The sequence below is a fragment of the Oncorhynchus kisutch genome, unplaced genomic scaffold (assembly GCF_002021735.2).
Source record: "Oncorhynchus kisutch isolate 150728-3 unplaced genomic scaffold, Okis_V2 Okis07a-Okis12b_hom, whole genome shotgun sequence".
Classification (NCBI taxonomy): domain Eukaryota; kingdom Metazoa; phylum Chordata; class Actinopteri; order Salmoniformes; family Salmonidae; genus Oncorhynchus; species Oncorhynchus kisutch.
Genome location: NW_022261984.1, coordinates 5,672,207 through 5,678,206, shown reverse-complemented (window position 1 = coordinate 5,678,206; position 6,000 = coordinate 5,672,207). Strand labels below are relative to the sequence as shown.

Below are 6,000 nucleotides of genomic sequence, written 5' to 3'. Positions count from 1 at the left end.
TGAGCGGTGGGTGATAGTGTGGTGGTGGTGGCTATAGTGCGGTGGTGGTTATAGTGGCTATAGTGCGGTGGTGGTTATAGTGCGGAGGTGGTTATAGTGCGGTGGTGGTTATAGTGCGGTGGTGGTTATAGTGCGGTGGTGGTGATAGTGTGGTGGTGGTGGCGGTTATAGTGCGGTGGTGGTAGGTTATAGTGCGGTGGTGGTGATAGTGTGGTGGTGGTGATAGTGTGGTGGTGGTGATAGTGTGGTGGTGGTGATAGTGTGGTGGTGGTGATAGTGTGGTGGTGGTGATAGTGTGGTGGTGGTGATAGTGTGGTGGCGGTGATAGTGTGGTGGTGGTGGGTGGCTATAGTGCGGTGGTGGTTATAGTGCGGAGGTGGTTATAGTGCGGTGGTGGTTATAGTGCGGTGGTGGTATAGTGCGGTGGTGGTGATAGTGTGGTGGTGGTGGCGGTTATAGTGCGGTGGTGGTAGGTTATAGTGCGGTGGTGGTGATAGTGTGGTGGTGGTGATAGTGTGGTGGCGGTGATAGTGTGGTGGTGGTGGTGGCTATAGTGCGGTGGTGGTTATAGTGCGGAGGTGGTTATAGTGCGGTGGTGGTTATAGTGCGGTGGTGGTTATAGTGCGGTGGTGGTGATAGTGTGGTGGTGGTGGCGGTTATAGTGCGGTGGTGGTAGGTTATAGTGCGGTGGTGGTGATAGTGTGGTGGTGGTGATAGTGTGGTGGTGGTGATAGTGTGGTGGTGGCGATAGTGCGGTGGTGGCTATAGTGCGGTGGTGGTGATAGTGCGGTGGTGGTGATAGTGCGGTGGTGGTGATAGTGCGGTGGTGGTGATAGTGCGGTGGTGGTGATAGTGCGGTGGTGGTGATAGTGCGGTGGTGGTGATAGTGCGGTGGTGGTAGGTTATAGTGCGGTGGTGGTAGGTTATAGTGCGGTGGTGGTAGGTTATAGTGTGGTGGTTTGTGATAGTGTGGTGGTTTGTGATAGTGTGGTGGTGGTTATAGTGCGGTGGTGGTGGTGGTTATAGTGCGGGTGGTGGTTATAGTGCGGTGGTGGTGGTGGCGGTGGTGGTTATAGTGCGGTGGTGGTAGGTTATAGTGCGGTGGTGGTAGGTTATAGTGCGGTGGTGGTTATAGTGTGGGTGGTGGTTATAGTGCGGTGGTGTTTATAGTGCGGTGGTGTTTATAGTGCGGTGGTGTTTTATAGTGCGGTGGTGGTGGTAGTGCGGTGGTGGTGGTAGTGCGGTGGTGGTTATAGTGCGGTGGTGGTTATAGTGCGGTGGTGGTTATAGTGCGGTGGTGGTTATAGTGGCGGGGGTGGTTATAGTGCGGAGGTGGTCATAGTGCGGTGGTGGTCATAGTGCGGTGGTGGTAGGTTATAGTGCGGGTGGTAGGTTATAGTGCGGTGGTGTAGGTTATAGTGCGGTGGTGGTAGGTTATAGTGCGGTGGTGGTAGGTTATAGTGCGGTGGTGGTAGGTTATAGTGCGGGTGGTGGTAGGTTATAGTGCGGTGGTGGTAGGTTATAGTGCGGTGGTGGTAGGTTTATAGTGCGGTGGTGGTAGGTTATAGTGCGGTGGTGGTAGGTTATAGTGCGGTGGTGGTAGGTTATAGTGCGGTGGTGGTAGGTTATAGTGCGGGTGGTGGTAGGTTATAGTGCGGTGGTGGTAGGTTAAGTGCGGTGGTGGTGATAGTGCGGTGGTGGTGATAGTGTGGTGGTGGTGATAGTGCGGTGGTTGGTGATAGTGCGGTGGTGGTGATAGTGCAGTGGTGGTGGTGGTTATAGTGCGGTGGTGGTTATAGTGTGGTGGTGGTGATAGTGTGGTGGTGGCGGTTATAGTGCGGTGGTGGTAGGTTATAGTGCGGTGGTGGTTATAGTGTGGTGGTGGTGGTGGTTATAGTGGCGGTGGTGGTTATAGTGTGGTGGTGGTGATAGTGTGGTGGTGGTGATGGTGGTTATAGTGCGGAGGTGGTTATAGTGCGGTGGTGGTTATAGTGCGGTGGTGGTTATAGTGCGGTGGTGGTTATAGTGCGGTGGTGGTTATAGTGCGGTGGTGGTTATAGTGCGCGTGGTGGTTATAGTGGGGTGGTGGGTTATAGTGCGGTGGTGGTGATAGTGGCGGTGGTGGTGATAGTGCGGTGGTGGTGATAGTGCGGTGGTGGTGATAGTGCGGTGGTGGTGATAGTGCGGTGGTGGTGATAGTGCGGTGGTGGTTATAGTGCGGTGGTGGTGATAGTGCGGTGGTGGTGATAGTGCGGTGGTGGTTATAGTGCGGTGGTGGTTATAGTGCGGTGGTGGTTATAGTGCGGTGGTGGTTATAGTGCGGTGGTGGTGATAGTGCGGTGGTGGTGATAGTGCGGTGGTGGTGATAGTGGCGGTGGTGGTGATAGTGCGGTGGTGGTTATAGTGCGGTGTGGTTATAGTGCGGTGGTGGTTATAGTGGCGGTGGTGGTGATAGTGCGGTGGTGGTGATAGTGGCGGTGGTGGTGATAGTGCGGTGGTGGTGATAGTGCGGTGGTGGTGGTGGTTATAGTGCGGTGGTGGTTATAGTGCGGTGGTGGTTATAGTGTGGTGGTGGTGATAGTGTGGTGGTGGCGGTTATAGTGCGGTGGTGGTAGGTTATAGTGCGGTGGTGGTTATAGTGCGGTGGTGGTTATAGTGCGGTGGTGGTGATAGTGCGGTGGTGGTGATAGTGCGGTGGTGGTGATAGTGCGGTGGTGGTTATAGTGCGGTGGTGGTTATAGTGCGGTGGTGGTTATAGTGCGGTGGTGGTTATAGTGCGGTGGTGGTGATAGTGCGGTGGTGGTGATAGTGCGGTGGTGGTGATAGTGCGGTGGTGGTGATAGTGCGGTGGTGGTGATAGTGCGGTGGTGGTGGTGGTTATAGTGCGGTGGTGGTTATAGTGCGGTGGTGGTTATAGTGTGGTGGTGGTGATAGTGTGGTGGTGGCGGTTATAGTGCGGTGGTGGGTAGGTTATAGCGCGGGGGTGGTTATAGTGCGGTGGTGGTGATAGTGCGGTGGTGGTGATAGTGCGGTGGTGGTGATAGTGCGGTGGTGGTGATAGTGCGGTGGTGGTGATAGTGCGGTGGTGGTGATAGTGCGGTGGTGGTGATAGTGCGGTGGTGGTGATAGTGTGGTGGTGGCGGTTATAGTGCGGTGGTGGTAGGTTATAGCGCGGGGGTGGTTATAGTGCGGTGGTGGTGATAGTGCGGTGGTGGTGATAGTGCGGTGGGTGGTGATAGTGCGGTGGTGGTGATAGTGCGGTGGTGGTGATAGTGCGGTGGTGGTGATAGTGCGGTGGTGGTGATAGTGCGGTGGTGGTGATAGTGCGGTGGTGGTGATAGTGCGGTGGTGGTGATAGTGCGGTGGTGGTGATAGTGCGGTGGTGGTGATAGTGCTTTGTAGTGGTGATAGTGCGGTGGTGGTGATAGTGCGGTGGTGGTGATAGTGCGGTGGTTGGTGATAGTGCGGTGGTGGTGATAGTGCGGTGGTGGTGATAGTGCGGTGGTGGTTATAGTGCGGTGGTGGTTATAGTGCGGTGGTGGTGATAGTGCGGTGGTGGGTTATAGTGCGGTGGTGGTTATAGTGCGGTGGTGTGTGATAGTGCGGTGGTGGTGATAGTGCGGTGGTGGTAGGTTATAGTGCGGTGTGGTAGGTTATAGTGCGGTGGTGGTTATAGTGTGGTGGTGGTGATAGTGTGGTGGTGGTGATAGTGTGGTGGTGGTGAGAGTGGTGGGTGGTGGTGGGTGGTGGGCTATAGTGCGGTGGTGGCTATAGTGCGGTGGTGGCTAATAGTGCGGAGGTGGTTATAGTGCGGTGGTGGTTATAGTGCGGTGGTGGTTATAGTGCGGTGGTGGTTATAGTGCGGTGGTGGGTTATAGTGCGGTGGTGGTTATAGTGCGGTGGTGGTTATAGTGCGGTGGTGGTTATAGTGCGGTGGTGGTTATAGTGCGGTGGTGGTTATAGTGCGGTGGTGGTTATATGCGGTGGTGGTGATAGGTGGTTGGTGGTGGTGGTGGTTATAGTGTGGTGGTGGTGGTGGTTATAGTGCGGTGGTGGTTATAGTGCGGTGGTGGTTATAGTGCGGTGGTGGTTATAGTGCGGTGGTGGTTATAGTGCGGTGGTGGTAGGTTATAGTGCGGTGGTGGTAGGTTATAGTGCGGTGGTGGTGGTGGTTATAGTGCGGTGGTGGTTATAGTGCGGTGGTGGTGATAGTGTGGTAGTGGTGGTGGGCGGTGGTGGTTATAGTGCGGTGGTGGTAGGTTATAGTGCGGTGGTGGTGATAGTGTGGTGGTGGTTATAGTGTGGTGGTGGTGATAGTGTGGTGGTGGTGATAGTGCGGTGGTGTTTATAGTGCGGTGGTGTTTATAGTGCGGTGGTGGTGGTGGTTATAGTGCGGTGGTGGTTATAGTGCGGTGGTGGTTATAGTGTGGTGGTGGTGATAGTGTGGTGGTGGCGGTGGTGGTTATAGTGCGATGGTGGTTATAGTGAGGTGGTGGTTATAGTGCGGTGGTGGTTATAGTGCGGTGGTGGTTATAGTGCGGTGGTGGTTATAGTGTGGTGGTGGTTATAGTGCGGTGGTGGTTATAGTGCGGTGGTGGTTATAGTGCGGTGGTGGTTATAGTGCGGTGGTGGTAGGTTATAGTGCGGTGGTGGTAGGTTATAGTGGCGGTGGTGGTAGGTTATAGTGCGGTGGTGGTAGGTTATAGTGCGGTGGTGGTAGGTTATAGTGCGGTGGTGGTAGGTTATAGTGCGGTGGTGGTAGGTTATAGTGCGGTGGTGGTAGGTTATAGTGCGGTGGTGGTAGGTTATAGTGCGGTGGTGGTAGGTTATAGTGCGGTGGTGGTTATAGTGTGGTGGTGGTTATAGTGTGGTGGTGGTGATAGTGTGGTGGTGGTGATAGTGTGGTGGTGTTTATAGTGCGGTGGTGTTTATAGTGCGGTGGTGGTGGTGGTTATAGTGCGGTGGTGGTGGTGATAGTGTGGTGGTGGCGGTGGTGGTTATAGTGCGATGGTGGTTATAGTGTGGTGGTGGTAGGTTATAGTGTGGTGGTGGTAGGTTATAGTGTGGTGGTGGTTTATAGTGTGGTGGTGGTTTAGTGTGGAGGTGGTGGTTATAGTGTGGTGGTGGTTATGGTTATAGTGTGGTGGTGGTGGTGGTTATAGTGTGGTGGTGGTTATAGTGTGGTGGTGGTTATAGTGTGGTGGTGGTTATAGTGTGGTGGTGGTTATAGTGTGGTGGTGGTTATAGTGTGGTGGTTATAGTGTGGTGGTTATAGTGTGGTGGTGGTGGTTATAGTGTGGTGGTTATAGTGTGGTGGTTGTGGTTATAGTGTGGTGGTTATAGTGTGGTGGTTGTGGTTATAGTGTGGTGGTTGTGGTTATAGTGTGGTGGTTATAGTGTGGTGGTTGTGGTTATAGTGTGGTGGTTGTGGTTATAGTGTGGTGGTTGTGGTTATAGTGTGGTGGTTGTGGTTATAGTGTGGGTGGTGGTGGTTATAGTGTGGTGGTGGTGGTTATAGTGTGGTGGTGGTGGTTATAGTGTGGTGGTTATAGTGTGGTGGTTATAGTGTGGTGGTTATAGTGTGGTGGTGGTTATAGTGTGGTGGTGGTTATAGTGTGGTGGTGGTTATAGTGTGGTGGTGGTTATAGTGTGGTGGTGGTTATAGTGTGGTGGTGGTTATAGTGTGGTGGTGGTTATAGTGTGGTGGTGGTTATAGGCGAGTGGTCGGAGATTGTAGGTAGGTGACTGGGTTCCCCACAAACAAACTTTTTGGTTTTAATTAAGAGTACAGAGTGGGAGAATATACAAACTCTTCTGAGAAATGTTATAATTTTATTGAGTAAATGTATTTATCAGAGAGATGAAAATGTAATGGACAATTTTAGACTCAGACACTTAGTTCCGGAGTCGGGTCTCAGATATGTGGGTAGACCTGTGAAGACCTCAGTGTGTGTGTGTGTGTGTGTGTGTGTGTGTGTGTGTAGCTAGATGTTATTGTCT

At 53.1% G+C, this 6,000-nt stretch overlaps 1 protein-coding gene across 14 annotated transcripts in view; it reads right to left on the bottom strand.

The window, feature by feature from the left end:
* Positions 1–6,000, bottom strand: part of ctnnd1 (catenin (cadherin-associated protein), delta 1) — a 73,811-nt gene that overhangs the window by 30,253 nt on the left and 37,558 nt on the right. The window lies entirely within an intron of this gene.